This window comes from Gopherus evgoodei, chromosome 10 (assembly GCF_007399415.2).
Source record: "Gopherus evgoodei ecotype Sinaloan lineage chromosome 10, rGopEvg1_v1.p, whole genome shotgun sequence".
Classification (NCBI taxonomy): Eukaryota; Metazoa; Chordata; order Testudines; family Testudinidae; genus Gopherus; species Gopherus evgoodei.
Window position 1 is genome coordinate 45,778,795 of NC_044331.1, and position 16,635 is coordinate 45,795,429.

The window sequence follows — 16,635 nt, forward strand, 5'->3', positions numbered from 1 at the left end:
TGAAATCTAATTCTAGAACACCATCAGTTTGGGGTGTCTGCCCTGTCTTTGACAGTCTGCCCTGAGATAGACCCTCACAGTCATGAGCCACTCCAGACAGTGACACCTTCCCCCAGAGACCAAATGGACCAGAAGAAGGGGTAAAGTCACTTAAAGTAAGACTTTTCCTCTCCAGGCTGCCCTTCCCACCAACCCCACCTCCATGGGGTCCTACTCCAGCTACTCACATGTCACCTGTTTGTTGAAGGAACAAGCCTTGTTCAAGGCATCTGGGACTTGCTCAGCTGCAGTGACTTTCCAACAGCAGGTGATATAGATCTGGAAGGGAAGTGGGAAGAGAGGGGCTAGGATCATCCCAGGGGACACTCACCAACCCCTACTTAGCCTGGGAGATCAACTTGGAGCAGAAAGCCGAAAGCTCACCAAGTTCCTGGCATCTCCGGCAAACCGTTGAACTGCAGCATGTCTTGCCTGGGCCTGGAGGATATGAAGGCTGAAATGGTGTCATCTGATCTCCCATCCAGCAGGCACCTAGAGAAGAACCAAGGGACAGTAAGAATCTCTGATCAGTCTTGTTTTAGACTAGAAAGGGCTCCCAGTTCTTACCCATTGTAGTCAATAACAGTATAGCAGGAAGAGAAGTCCCTGTCTGGGGTCAGGCCTTGCTGGAGCCCTAGGTGTAACAGTGTGAACCAAAGGCTGTGAACCAGAGTAGGCCTGGCCTTGGCAAAACACCACAGTAGATATTAGCTAACACCAAGTAAGCAATGTGAGGGTTGCCAAGGTTAGTGCTGCAGAGATTTGCTGATGCTGCAGAATTACTGCTGCCAGCATTGCTGTTCTTGGCACTCTGATGCCAGTTGCACTAGCAGAGAACGCCACTTACCGATTCAGCAGACCTCAATGTTATTCAGAACCAAAGACCCCAGGCTCAGTTGGGTGGTGAAGGTGCTTGGCCAGGAGTATCATCAGCAAAGCATGGTACTAGTGCCAAGTCTAACAGGTCACAGAGATACTAACATCCATGCCCATGACAAAATAAAGACTCAGGTCAGGACACCAGGGTCCTGTCCCCACAGCTGATACACAGATTCCCTACCGAGTACTTCTCCTTTTACACACTGATACAAACAAGTTTCATATTACACTCCAGCTGTTATTAGTTACCGCCCTTATCCTCTCCTGCTAGTTTGAACAAAACATCCTTATCTGTTATCCTGTTATCCACGGCCGTCCTTAGGATTTATGGTGCCCGAGGCGAGATTATTAAACTGGTGCCCCCGTGCCTGTCTTGCTCTTAGCAACACAAACATAAGCTTATAGTACTGGAAAACTTGCCACATGCATGTTATTAAAACCAGTTTAACTTAATTAAGCACACTGTAATGCTGCTGGACTAGCACTAAAGAAGTAACACTATAGAAGAAATTCTGATTTGACAGAATGATGCAAATAATATCATTTTTTAAAATTTGTCAACATTTTATTGGAAATTTATATGAAGAGGTATTGAAACAAGGATTAGTTTTTAATTAAAAGCAATCTTTCTGGCTTTTTTGGCTGCAAAATCAGTAATAATATCATCATATGACAAAGACAAAGTGATGTCTTGTTCAATTGCAAGAATAGCAAGACCAGTCATGTGTTCCTGACTCATTGTAGAGCAGAGATAGTTTTTAATGAGCTTTAGTTTTGAAAAACTCCGTTCTCCTGATGCTACTGTTACAGGAATTGTCAGTAGAATACGAGTGGCAATGTACACATTAGGATATATGTCAACAAGTTTGCTGGTATGAATAAACTGTACAATGTCCATCATCGATTTTGCATGTGGCAACAACTCAATTTTTCGTACATTTTCAAGTCCATTTAAATCAAAATGATCACCAGGCTTCAGGAGGCTCTTTAGGTCAGGGGTCCCCAACGTGGTGCCCGCAGGTGCCCCAGCGCCCGCAGGGGCCTCTCACTGCACCCACGTACTGGCCAGAGGACGAGCATCTACCGAAATGCTGCCGAAAGTTGGCATCATTTCAGCAGATGCTTGTCCGCCACCACGGTCCTTCATCTGGCGCCCGCCAGATGAAAAAGGTTGGGGACCACTGCTCTAGGCTCTTGCACTCTGTCATTAGTTGCACTTGTTTTCCTATGTCGTTGAATTTAGTCCCATCAGCCCGCTGCCAGCTGAGTGAATGGAACCCCAGGCCGACAGTGGGTTGAGTGGCTCAGCCTCCGGCCTGCTAAGCCGCTGCCAGCCTGGGGTTCCTTGGGGATCCCCAGGCCAGCAGTGGGTGCTTAGGGGGGCCGGTAGATGGGACTCTGGGTGCCAATGGGGCAGCAGCTGGAACCCCAGAGCAGTGGCGGGCTGAGCCGCTCAGCTCGCCGCTGCGTGCCATCAAAAATCAGCTCGCGTGCCACCTTTGCCACGTGTGCCACCGGTTGCCGACCCCTGCTCTATACATTAGTAAGGAGATGAGCATATTACAGTTGTTGGAGGGCTCTATTTAGCAGTAACAGGGCTATAGAAAAGTCAGTCAACATTTTTTGTTTCTCTGATGAAAACTGGCCCGCTCCCTTCCCCATACCAAACTTGTCACAAATCATGGTCAACAACTTAATTTTCTGTTTTTGGCTAAGATATTGATTTTTCAAAAAAATATATTGAAATTGAATTCAGGATTGTTAGCAAGCATTTTTGGCAAACAAAGTTGTTAAATGACACTTTAAATGGCAACACAGTACTGCTTTCATGCTTGGCTCACCCCCCAGCCTGCTGGTCCAACAGCTGCAATAGAGGAGGAGATAGGTGAAAAACTGTAGGACCCCAAAATCCACCTCTTGGGGTGCAGAGTGGCAACAGCAGCATCAAACCCTCAGGTTCGATCACACGCCAATGGGCACCACCACCAGCCTAGCGGACCATGGTGAAGTTAGCACAGCATCTGATCTCAGGGACAGGGCACCCATCTCAGAGACGGAGCACTCATCCTGCCCTGTGCAGCTCCCCTCAGATGAGATGGATCAGTGCCAGCCCAGGGGAGAGATGCACTCCCCAGCTAGGGTGATCAGATCCACATGTCCTGATTTTATAGGGCCAGTCCTGATATTTGGGGCTTTGTCTTATATAGGCACCAATTACCCCTATCTAGGGTGACCAGACAGCAAGTGTGAAAAATCAGGATGGGGGTGGGGGGGAATAGGAGCCTATATAAGAAAAAGACCCAAAAACTGGGACTGACCCTATAAAAGTGGGACATCTGCTCACCCTACCCCAACCACCTGTCCTGATTTTTTGCACATGCTATCTGGCTATCCCCAGCCCAGCCCTGTGCGACCATTCCAATCCTGGCTACCTGCCGAGGAAGTGAGTTACTTTCACTTTCATTCCTCAGCAGGCAGCGAGCCAGCCTCCCCTCCCCCCCAGCACCTCACCCAACCCAGCCCTGATGGAGGGGAGGGGGAAGAGAGGGATGCTCCGGGGGGGGGGGGGAAGGGAGAAACAGGTAGGGTGCTCTGTGGGGCAGAGGGGAGAAGAATGGACGTTATGGGGGACAACAAAGGATACTGCCAGAGCCACAGAGCCTGCCTAACCTCACGCCAGGGGAAAGAGTCACACTCACAGGTGAGTTCCTTCCCCCACCCCTTCCCCGAGACACCAGCAGCCAGTCCCCTCCCTCAGACTGTGCTGCATTCGTCTCTCTCTAGGACCCAGCAGCCCTGCTCTTACATGCTCCACTGCTTCTCGTCTGTTCAGGCTCTCGCAGAGCGGTGCCCCCAGACCTAGTGGTGCCCTAGGCGGCTGCCTATTCTGCCTATGGCTAAGGACAGCCCTGCTGTCATCCCCTCATTATCTTACAAGGGGTCGATGTGTTCTTGTACCGTCTCTTAGGAATGCATTTAGGTAGTTACTTGAGAGATCTGGGTGTTTCTGTACCATCCTCTCCAGTCAGGAATGTGCTTAGATGGAATTCAGCAATACCTAGTGTGGTGGTATTTGCCAAGGCCAGGCCTACTCTGGTTCACTGCCTTTAGCTCATACTGTTAGTTATACCAAGGGCTCCAGCATTCAGCTTGTACAGTATACCCAGCAGTCAGAGGTCAGCTGGAAGGAGGAGACATTGAAGGATTAAGAGCAAGTAGTTCTTCTGAAAAGCTACTGAGATTGAGTTCAGCTCAAATACTTCCGACAAGTGCCCCATTCCTAGGAAATGCCACAGAAGTACCCCAGGACATGCTCGGCCACAGTGGGATCTCAGCTTGCTCAGTTTACAGAGCACAATCTCTCCCTCTGTCTGCAGAAGGAGAGATTGTGCCGGGATCAGCTATTTGCAGGGCTGATGGAGTCACCTTGGAAGAGAGTCACCATCTCCCAGCAGGAGCAGCACAACTTAAGCCCAGCTGCCATTGCTACCTGAAAAGGGAGAAACACTGCACAGGAGGGCTATTTAGGAGATTCAGTGCAGCTGTAGTGTGAGCTGGAAGAGACCCCCTGACTTTGCAGTTCACATCTGCATGTGGGTCAGGAGGCCCAGTTAGTGTAAAGAGGCTCCTGGCAAAGGAGTCACTCCCAAGAGGGATACGAAGCTGAGAGATCCTTTGTACCGGTGGTGGTTTTATCACTGCAAGGGAGATTGGGATCAGGACCTAGGGCAGTAGGCTTTGGAGGTCACGGATGGCCCATAGAGAGATCAGACTGGCTAAGGGGTGGTAGGGCCTGCCAAAGGTACTTGCCACTACACACATGGCAGAGAGTTAAATACGATCCAACTAAGGAGCTCTTATAGGAGTTCCTCTGATCTAGGGCGTATCCCATGCAAGTTGATAACTCAACCCACGTACAAGGCATATGTGTGCCCAGACAAGTGTGCCCTGCATTTAGCTCAGATGTGGGAATTCATTACACCAGGCTGACCACCTGCATGGGCCTTGGGACATTCAAGCCAACTGCTCACTGGGGCTCAGAGCTAGAAAGGTATTCAGGCTCCTAATGTCAACGGAAGTTAGAAGTCTAGCTATTTTGGTGGCTCTGGGCTGGGTACTAGTTTATATTGTAGTCCCCACACTGGATTTAAACCCATGTCTCCAAAGGTGAAGCCTTATTACCACACCAAGAATTCCTCCATCCCCTTAGCTTTGAGTCTGTGCTAGTAGAAGAGATACTCACAGCTCTTTCACAGAGTACATGGAGGCACAAAGCAAAACCCATTTGGGAACTGAATGGTCAGTGTGTTCTTGGTAGCATTAAGGAACGTGTACTGGCAGGCAGCTGAGCCAAGGCTCAGGTCAGCAGCTTTGATCAGTCTCCCAGTCCCAAACAGATCCCTGTGCTCAGTGATCACCAGCTGAGCCCCTCACACTGCACTGCTTCCTGGTTGGGCAAGAGAGAGTACATGGGCTCATTGACAAGCGGGCGGGTCTCCAGATGGCTGAGTCACTCCTAGAGAAATCCCAGGGATTGTAACAGGTCACCCCACCACCACCCAGCATAGGAGAGCAAAGTCCAGGCTGCCTCTGTGCCCCATCCTGCCTGCCTGCAGCAAACCCAGTCTAGAGGGAAACTGCAGCTCCAGGTCCTTTATACCCCCACCTAAAGCCAGCTCCCTGCTGCCTCATGTAATGAACACCCTCCCCTGCACTACAGGCAGCCAGGGCCCAATCACACCCACTGCCCATCCCTGGAGCAGGGAAATGGGAGGACCAATGGGAATCAGCCCCAGCTGGTGGTCAATTCATCAGTTGTATTTTGGGAGATTCCGGTCATGTTTAATTTAATTAAAGACTGAAACTCTGATATGGCTGTAACATATTGGCTGTACGGTCTTTATAAGAGATGAGGCGTTCCAGAGGGACTTTCCATTATGGGGCAGTGACAGCTGCACCAAAGCTGAATTTGCAATATGGTCTCTATCTGAATCCTCTCTGAAATCCACCTACATAGGTATTCTAGCTCCAGGGTTGGGGTGCAGACTGTGATGCAAACTTGAACTTGTTTGAGGCCCTAGGTACTCCACTTCACCCACAATGGTTTCTTAAATAGTATAATGCTATTTTTACAGAGAGATAGGGATGAAGTATAGCATGGATCAAAATAAAACCGAGATTACTGGGATATGACTGTGGAGATCTAATGTCCTGTACCAAAAGCAAGCTCCAGAAACTCAGCCGCAGAAAGTTCAACTTCATTTCTGGATCAGCGAAGCAGTCCATGGGAATGCTATGAGCCCTTACATGGAACTTCATATGCAGAGAGAGGAAGAAAGACAGCCATACAAAATACCCCTTCTTCTAGGAATAGGTGTGCTTGGCTGAGAGACAGGACCCCATGCATTCAGTTCTCATTTTCCCCCGACAGCTATGAATGGAAAGTGTACTTCACAACCTTCATTATTGATCATACCCCTCCTGTAGAAGAAAGCAACTATCATTCCCTCCCACTGTAATGGTAAAATAATATAGCCCATTGGATTACTTTGCTAGATATTATATCCTACTAATCCAGCCAGCCATATCCAATAATATGTTTCTCTTGCTGAATTAATCCATTTCATATATGATTCTTATATTTTATCAGTATTAATTCATATGAAATGAGGCTGTGTTGAGGTACATGATGTGTTTCCTAATAATTATACATAGAATAAGTTTTGCTGAAATGCAAGAAACCTACTGGCCTGTAAGATCAGCTAAATGTACGATCAGTTACAAATAAATTGGCATAAAGGCTGGCAACATTTGGCACTGATAGAAATGGTCCCTGAACTTTGGGGAACTGAAAGGAGGAACTAGATCCTACACTGAACAGGTTTATCCAGTGTCTGCAAGTGGTTGGTGACTGCTGGGTACACCGCAAACCTGGAAGTCACCCAGAGAGTCTAGGTTGGCAGTTTTTGGAGTGAGACAATCCTTATTAATATGTGTAGAGTAAGTGTCATAATCCACTAACCTAAAGGATAAGGGTGCCCATACATTTCTTAGGGTACAGAAATAAGATTTGGGTATAGTAGGTTGGGCCTGAATTACATAGCATCAGGATCCTACAAAATACCATGTAAGGATATCTGAAATAGCTTTTTCTTTTCTTTGTTCTCCTATAGGATTTTTTTTATCTACCTATCATTCTGTCTTCCATCCCACTATCAGTTCAGCTTGTGCAGTACAGTGTAACTACTCAACACTCCTAACCATTACAGAAGCTGGAACCATTGTGTTATTGGGCATGCCAGGAGTGAGGCTGGTCCTTCGCCTCCTATTACCAGGTCCTCAAGAAAGGGTGAGAGTATGTTAGATTAAGGTTCTTATAATAGGAATGTTAGATGCAGCAGTTTTGGAATTTTTACAGTCATAAGTTTCACAGCATTTATTTTTCTTCTGTTAATCTCAGTTTTTATCAGATTGGTATTGGCCTCAGTGTAAGTGCTTTTTCCATGCATCCTGAGAGTCCTCTCCTGTTATAGAACTCGCTGAATTATTAGACCCTGGAGTCCGAATTGGACAAGAACCTATAAATCTTCTGGTCGGATGCAATCAGTAGTGAGCCGTAACTAACAACCCATAAAATTCAGGTCAATTGTAGCTCCTAGGCTATGTAAGCACAGTCCTGAGACTAGAACCCAGCCCTCTAATATAAAACAGACCCAAATCTCATCCACCCAGCCTTTCTGAATCAATGTTAAATAGATGTACTCTAGTCACTGGCTCCCCCTCTTTTGTCCCAACTCCAGGGATAATAGGCAGAGTCCCACTGCTGTTTTACAAGCAGCTGTGCAGCATGTGTTAGCTCCAGGGGTATTGGCTGTAGGGGAATTCTGAGAGTCCAGTATTCAAATATTCCTGATGACCATGGGGGGGGGGGGGAAGGAGAGACGTGTTAATAGCTTCACACACTGGAACTTCTGTTTTATCAGTTTAGTGAAGGCTGCAAGTAAGTTTTTCTTTAAAACAAATAGTGCATCTGCTCTAAGAACTATCAGGGAGGGAAGTCAGATGAGCCTGACTATCAGCAGATGAGGGTATGAGAGCAGTTCCACAGGCTCATTTCTGGCAGGGGCAGAAATAGATCCGGGGGCCCTTGTGGGGGAAAAAGAAAGTTTCAGTTGAACCTCACTGCCTCGCAGAAAGATTAGGCCAAACAGCAGTGCTGGTCTGTACAGCGAGGCTAAAATCCTCTAGACTGATTCCTAAAAAGCACTAGGACACAAAGATAAATTTGCCTAGCAAACAACTGTACCTGATGACATCACTGCTTGGCAATGCTGGAGGAATTACAGGACAGAATATGGTTCTGTGCTGAGTAGTATGAACTAGGGCCCAGGGAAAGGGATCTATGCAGGGTTGGTGCAAGGATATTTTGTGCCCTAGGCGAAACTTCCACCTTGCGCCCTCTGCTCCCACCCCTCCCCCCAGACCATTGCTTATTATAAACTTTCAAAAATGAATACTGCATAATGTGGCATTGTTCATTAGAATTAATTCATATTCGGCTTGAGAATTTATTAATTTCATTATTTAGCCCACATATTTAATGAAAATAATTGAATAACCTGACAGGGTGTGGGACTGGCTGGCTCTGGGCAGGGCAGGTGATGCGAAACTGGTTGGAGATGGGGTGTGGGGTTGGCTGGAGACTGGGGGTGCGGGACTGGCTGCGTGCAGGGCAGGGGGTGTGGGGCTGGCTGCAGGCAGGGCAGGGGCTGCAGCAGGGGCTGGATGGAAACAGGTGGTGTGGGGCTGGCTACGGACAGGGCAAGGAGTGCAGCAGGGGCTGGCTGCATGTAGGGCAGGGAGTGAGGGGCTGGCTGTGGGCAGGGCAGGGGGTGAGGGGTGGCTGGAGACAGGAGGTGTGGGGCTGGCTGCAGGCAGGGCAGGAAGTGCAGCAGGGGCTGGCTGCGGGCAGGGCAGGAGGTGCGGGGCTGGTTGAGGCAGGGAAGGGGGTGCGGGGCTGGCTGGATACAGGGGTGTGGGGCTGGCTAGAGACAGGGCAGGAGGTGTGAAGCTGGCTGTGGGCAGGCCAGGGGGTGAGGGGTTGGCTGGAGGCAGGGGAAGGGGATGAGGGGTTGGCTGGAGGCAGGGGAAGGGGTTCAGCTGCCATGGATGGAGCTGGAGCACAAAGAGCAGCTGCAGAAGGAAGAGCTGTTGGACAGAAGCTTCTGTGAGGAACCGGCTCTGTCCCATGGAGAGGTACCACTGCGGGATCTGCATTTTAAATAGCAGTGGGGACGCCCCTGCAGCCCCTTGCCCTCTCAGCCTCCTGGGCACTGGCTCTCTGCAGCTCACTCCCTAGGGGCTCAGCCCTGCTCCTCTTGCCCCCAGTCCCTCATTAGGCCTGGGTGCACGGAAAGCATGCAACATATCTTTGTACTGTGTTAATGATTCCTGAACTGGTGGGGGCTATGCCTAATTGCTCCCACTATCTCTTTCTTTGCTGGGCAATTAGATGACAATTAACTTGGAATAGCCCAGAGGGGTCAGAGTAGAGAAGGAGGGAGGAGAGACCTTTAGGTTTCAGTTCTGTGCAAAGCCAGTTAACTTTTCTTTTCAGCTGCCTATAAACAAACCTAGTAGAGAAAAGAGTTTCTTCCCCACATCCCCTCCCCCAAAAAATCGGTTATGATTTTAATGGATCCAGAAGCAAAATAATTCTGTAATCAAAAAGACAAGTTTCCTGCTTTCCCTTCCACAAAGATCTATTTCCAACCCAGGTAACTTATTATTTATTATCTGTAGTAACTATGTTCTCACGTTTGAATGATACACTGTAGTGGTGTTGGAGTTCTTTGGAAATCCCTCAGCTCTTTTGCGGTGTTGGGAGTGAATGCTAGACCCTCAGTTAATTATTTTGACCTTACTTCACGTGCCCATCTTTTGGTCATTAATTTTTGAAGTTAAATTAGATTTTCAAAACCCAGCTTTAAAATGATGTTCATGCCGACAATTGCAATTTAATTGTCTAAACGGGGAAATTGATGCCTTGAAATTATGGGATCTAATATTAAAAATGTGGCATTATAAAGTGGAAATATTTTAAAAGGTTTTACCAGCATCCCCATTACTGTTACCCAGGATTCTGCTTCAAGCAGTAACACAGGAGGGAGAGGGCAATGGACAGATTAGTGTTCAGTGGTACTTCAAACAAAAAGACATTTGCTCTTAAATTATCTCGTTGATGCCTAATTGACGATCTAATAGCATGCACCAAGTACATTAAAACTTCACTGAATAAGCTTGTTGGCATTTCTAAGGGGGACACTGAACATTCCAGAGAGTGATAAGTGGTGTCTGCCGGCGGTCATGCAGGCATGACTGCGGCAGCTCAGACTCCCTCTCTGTCCCAGCAGCAACGGCTGCTCAACCATTTAAAAAAAAATTTGAGGGTGCTTTTTGGCACCCTCAAATCTCGGCGCCCTAGGCAACCGCCTAGTCTGCCTAAATGGTTGCACCGGCCCTGGATCTATGCCATCTTGGCCAGATTTCCTGTGGGATGCAGGACAAAAATCACTTAAGGATTTGTGGTGCTGGACCCTCAGTTTCACCTTACCTCCAGGACCCTCTGTTGCCCTGTGTGAAACAGAGCCAGGGAGGCTTCTCTGCCTCACACAGGTGTCAGAGATAAATTCAGTTGTGTTCTTGGAAATGAATCATCCTGCAGGGAGAGGAGTCAGCAGCTGGGAGCTCTCAGGTGAGGAACAAACAGGTGGAGGACCTACAAGTACATTAGGTATATCGGGAAATGATGAGAGGGGAACTGTATGTGTAGGGGAGATTGGATCTCTGCCACAGGGACAGAGGAGGCAGGGTATATGGCTGGTTTTGCCCTTCTGAGGTTTGTCTCTAAAACCCCCTGAAAGGAGGGGTTCAGGCCCTGGCTTGGGCCTCTGAACACCAGCTCTCTCTTTCTGTCAGTCATTGAGATGCTTCCCCTGTGAGCTTCCACAGGGCTAGGTCAACCGATAGCCCAGAGGGGGCACTGGGCATGACTTTGGCCATTGCAGTTAACTAAAGCAACCACCACTGAGCTAAGCTGTTGAGATACTTGTGGCCCTAGATATCACTTAGGGGGGCTTTGTAGAGCTACCCTGCCAAAGTCAGAGCCTTGGAAGCCATATCATGCAGAGGAATGATGGCTGGGAGAGGGAGAACACCCCATTTATAGTCACCATAAAAAGTGGCAATGTATTGAGTCATTAGGAGTCATACTTAAATAAAACAAATACATCTGTATTTCCTTCCCGGACAGCGATTTAAGAACCGGGACGCCTGACACATCAGCTGTATGTTAACCCCACCTAAAGTTTTTTAAAAAGGGCCTGAATTAGAAATGAGTGCCATTTCACATGTGTGGGTCCCCACCACTCCCTGGGGGTGTGCTAGGGTGACCAGATGTCCTGATTTTATAGGGACAGTCCTGATTTTGGGGTCTCTTATATAGGCTCCTATTACCCCTCCCCCATCCCAATTTTTCCACACTTGCTGTCTGGTCACCCTAGGGTGTGTACATGTGTAGGTCCCAGTTGCTCCCCTCATTGAAGCAGGTATGCAGGGTTACTGCCCTGGGAACAGCAGGGCACCAGTGGACATGGGGCAGGAGGTGCGGGGTGGGCTGGCTGTGGGCAGCGTGGCAGGTACTCAGAGGGAGAGGAGCTTGGAGCAGCAGGACACCCACCAAGCAACAGCAGAAGCCCCAGGCCCAGGGGAGGAGGAGCAGCAGCAACAGGGCCGATGCCCAGGGCTAGGTGGTGGCCCACATGGCTCCTGCAGCGCAGCACCCTCAGCAGCCGGAGGAGGAATTACATCACTTCCTGGCCAGAGCCCATCAAAGCTGCAGTGATTCCTTGCAGGGAAGTGGGTTAACAACTGGTTCTAAAATTCCTTCAAAATTTAAACAACCGGTTTGCGCAAAGTGGTGCAAACTAGTTAATTACTGCTAGGGCTGCATTGGGGGGGGGGGCACGTATTTAATGTTTGTTTTGTCAATGGACAATTCTGTTTAGATGAGGTGATAGTTCCCCTCCCCACATGGAGGTAGCTAGCATCACCTTGGAGCCTCCTGTTCCTCCCTATCCTTCCCTTCGTGTGCCCATTGAGCTGAAGGGCTGCCCCTATTACAGAGTCAGTACAGACCAGTCTCAGCTTGCAAGGGGTTTTATTTTACATTATACAGAAGGTACAGCTCCCACAATGAAACTGTGGCAGTTAGATATGGAGGAGGCCCCCTAAAGGTAGGTAAAAACCTATGCAGCCACCATGGTCAACCTCAGCCAAGCCTTCTCTCCTGCCCATGAGAGAGATACAGGTAGTTAGAATCAGGACTAGGAATTTATCCACCTCCATTGCCCTGTTAAGTCCACCAAGATGACTTGGCCAAGTCACAGAGTGCAGCATTTTGGAAGCATTCTGTGTGCTCCATTGAACTAATGCTGCTGCTATCCATACCAAACTGTTGTAAATCCCCAATCAACCTCTGCTTCTCAAACCACCACTGAGTGCTTCAACCCAGCAGCTGAGCCAGTTCTGCACTTACTGACAGACCAAGACAGCCAGCTGAAACACATAAGCAACTTGAAGACATTAGGGACCTCCTATAAGCTAGGAAATAGATACCCTCTGATGCCATCTCCTGTGGGAGGCTGCCTTCCCTGCTTCCAATGGATCCAGGGACATCATAGCAGATCCTTTATATGCATCCATGATGAATAGGGGTCCTACTACATCATCAGCTTCTGCTTCCCTCCTAGAAAGAATCCCTGTTTGGGGGAGAGGCATAAGCAAGAACCCATTAAGTTTTCAGTTTGACTGGTCTTTGGGTGTTCTCATCCCAAAGTGAGACTGCTAGAACAAGCCAGACACCTTTCCGGGGGAGTGGCTGAAATAGAACTTACCATGTCTGGAAACCACATGTTTTTGGAAGTGATCTCCTGGCCATCTATTCAAAGACTTTGCTCTCCTGGACTGTCTTCCAAGCAACCCACAGTTCCCAGTCTCACAGCACCTGCAGAAGTCTCTGGTGCCTTCCACTGGAAACCAGCTGCAACAGAACAGGAACACTCATCTACAGAGAAGAGTTCTCTATTCTAAGCTGCCTTTCCAGTCACTCTCCTGATGGGGTTCTAGTCTACTCACATGTTGCCTGCTTTGTTGAAGGAACAAGCCTTGTTCAAGGAATCTGGGGCTTGCTCAGCTGCAGTGACTTTCAGATGACAGGTGATGTAGATCTGGAGGGGAAATGAAAGAGGGGTTAGGACCATCCCAGGGGACACTAACACCTGCTTAGCCTAGGGGAATTGATTTGGAGCAGAAATCTGGAGCCCACCAAGTTCCAGGCATCTCCTGCAAACCTGAACACATCCACCATGAACTGCAGTGTCTCTTGCCTGGGCCATATGAAGGCTGAGGTGGTGTCATCTGACTTCCCATCCACCAGGCATCTACACGGAAGAACCAAGGGTCAGTGAGTCCCTGATCAGTCTTGTTTTACACTAGAAAGGGCTCCCAGTTCTTACCCATTGAAGTCAATGACAGCATAGTGGGGAGAGTAGTCCCTGTTTGGGGTCAGGCTGGCCACACAGCTGTCCACAAAGAGCCTCAGACCCACATGGTTCCCAGTACTGACATCAGCTTGGATATGCATGACCTCCCCCAGCTGGAATCCATTGGAGGGTCTCTCAGCACTCCAGTCATCTGGAAGGCAAGCTCACAGTGAGCAGGACAGATAGGCAGGCAGGGTTGGGCTCCCCTGAAGTCTCCTCCCACCTACCATTCATCAGGCACAGGAAGAAACCCAGCCTCCTCTCTGCAGACAGGGTGGAGCTGAAGGGAACCCAGGTTGGCTTGATGGCTTTACTGCTCACATTGTCCTTCCTGTGATAGGAGCAAACCTCAGTCACTGACCCAGATCCCACAACAGGGACTGAATGGGAGGGAGGGGACCTGAGCACCTCAGACACTCATCTGGGATAGTGACACTCAATAGGAATCACAGCTTGATTAGTTCTCAGGATCACTGGGTTGCTGGCAAGGGTGGGGTTATAGTTCAGGCTTGTGCTGTAAATCGAGGAGTCTGGGGTCATCTGGGAAGAACCAGACGTGGAAGGGTTAACACTAATATACATGGGTGTTTGAAAAGCCATTGAGAGGAGCTTGAGAACAAGCCTCAGCCAGATAGAAACAAGACCTATGTTTTCCAACAAGTGCCCAGTCAAGTGGGAACTTCAGAACTCAGTCTGCTAGAGCAGCCATCAGAATACTAGAGCCACTGTAGTGCCATTTTGTACAACTACTCACAAGTTTCCTCTGTGCACATTGTGAAAGAGGAAGACAATATACTGGGGGGCGGGGATTAATCTGTTAACTGCATTCAGGTAAGTTTTGAGCACTGTTTCAGGAAGCCACCCACCCTCTCTCTCTTTCTCTCCCCCACAGCATATGTAGAGCTCAGCCAAACACCAATCAATGTATTCAGTCGAGTGGTCTGATCTGCAGAGTCTCCAGACAAACTTTGGACAGAGGTGGCCAGAAGTAAAGTCTGTCTAAGCCACCAGACCACCCGCTTCAGGCTCCACTTGTGAGCCTGCTCCAGATGCTGAGCAGGGTGGAATTCTTTGACTGGTGCATGAATAGGAAGAAGCACCCAGGAAAAACAGGGAGCTTGTCAATGACAGGATAAAAAAAAAAACCACACGCACACACACCCCCACCCACTGTTCCCTCCCCCACTGCACTTTTAACCCCATCAGACAGGACAGCAGCAGTGATGCTAAGGATCAGTATGGGTGCCTGGCTTGCATGAATCCGTACCTGCAAGGTGCTGCCACATTTATGGAGCCCAGCTACAAAGATCACTGTGTTCTCCACAGCATTAAGGGATGTGTACCGGCAGTCAGCTGGGCTAAGGCTCAGCTCAGCAGCTTTGATCAGTCTCCCCATCCCAAACAGATCCCTGTGCCCAGTGATCACCATCTGAGCCACCTTACGCTGCAGCATAACAGGTTGCAGCAGGGACACAGCTCTGGACTGGGAAGCATGAGCCCAGGGATAGGGCTGGGCAAGACAAGACACATGGGCTTGTCTGCGAGGGGGCTCAGCCCTGGGGGTGGGTCTCCTGATGGCTGAGTCCCTCCTAGAGAAATCCCAGGGATTGTAACTGGTCACCCCATTGACCACCTAGCACAAAAGAGCAAAGCCCAGGCTGCCTATTTGCAGCAGACCCAACATGGATGGAACCTACTGCTCTGGGGCCTTTATACCAGTTAAAGGCAGCCCACAACTGCCCCGGTAATTAACACCTTTCCCTAATCTGCAGGCAGCTGGGGCCCAATCACACCTGCTGCTCACACCCTGGAGCAAGGAAATGGGAGGGCCAATGGGAATCTGCCCCATCTGTTGGTCAGTTCATCAGCTGCAGTTTGGGAAATTCCTGCCCTGTTTCTTTCAATGGAAGGCTAAGGGTGGGCTCCACCACAAAGGGACCCAGGTCCCTCAATCCCAGATTTTGCAGGGCAGGGATAGTTCAGTGGTTTGAGCATTGGCCTCCTAAACCCAGGGTTGTGAGCTTAACCCTTAAAGGGGCCATTTAGGGAACTGGGGTAAAAATCTATCTGGGGATTGGTTCCCCTTTGAATAGGGGGTTGAACTAGATGACCTTCTGAGGTCCCTTCCAATCTTAATATTCTATGATTTGGGCCTGTAAATCCTGGGTTTGGCTCCACTGTGATCCACAAACTCCATAGGTGCCTAAATACACTCAGCAGCAGCTAAGTTTTTACAGTATAAAATTCCCTTTTTTCCTCCATGTTTCAGCCTCTGGGCACATGCACAGCTGCCTCCCTCTAGGAGTCCAGACACCTATCTCCCACCTAAGCCCAGAGTGATCCGTGAGCCAGGGGAAGTTAGTCATTTGGCTGCCTAAGTCACATGTTGGCCCCAATCCACTGGGTGTGCTGCTTATAGGTTTGGGCCCCACTCACAATTCCACTAGAACAGGACATGGTGTCCACCTCAGAGCTTTTAGCCCAGTGGTTAGAGCATTTATCTGGAATGTGGGAAACCCAGGTTTGATTCCCTCTCTCTACTGCAGGGGAGAGAAAAGATATGAACAAGGGTCTCCCATCTCTCAGAAGAACACTTGAACCACTGAGTTAGGGGGAGTTCTGATGTTGGGCTTCCTCCTGCTCTCCCATTCAAGCTGTTCTGTTGTGGATAAATAATGAAAGAGGGACCAGACACCAGGGGGCTCACACCTCCCATTGGGCTACAGCAGCATTCCTGGTCACTTGTTTTCTCAGTCTAGCTCAACGACTGTTCCACTGTGAATAAGTGCGAAACTGAAATCTGTTCAAGGGGAAATTTGTGTCCTCTCTAATATCCACATAACTAGCCAGATAAGTTCCAAAACTGGTGTTCTCGTTCCAGGGTTGGAGTGGAGTTTCAGGGTTGAGTTGTTTTCCCCAACGTGTTCCGCACATCTGCCCCCATTTCTCCCCTCCCCCAGAATAGTTTGTTTTTCAAAGCCAGAGGAGGCCTGGGTGACCTGTGCTCACCTTGTTTCCCAAGAAGGGGGATCCCTGCAACCTTAGGACTTGGCCTCCCGTCTTGCTCCTCAGCACGCATTACAAAGTCATAGCAAAGGCCATCTCGCTGCAGCTG

The 16,635-nt window shown here is 49.1% G+C and overlaps 1 pseudogene; it reads right to left on the reverse strand.

The window, feature by feature from the left end:
- Positions 1–470: 470 nt before the first annotated feature.
- LOC115658758 lies at positions 471–14,964 on the reverse strand (annotated as a pseudogene).
- Positions 14,965–16,635: the final 1,671 nt, after the last annotated feature.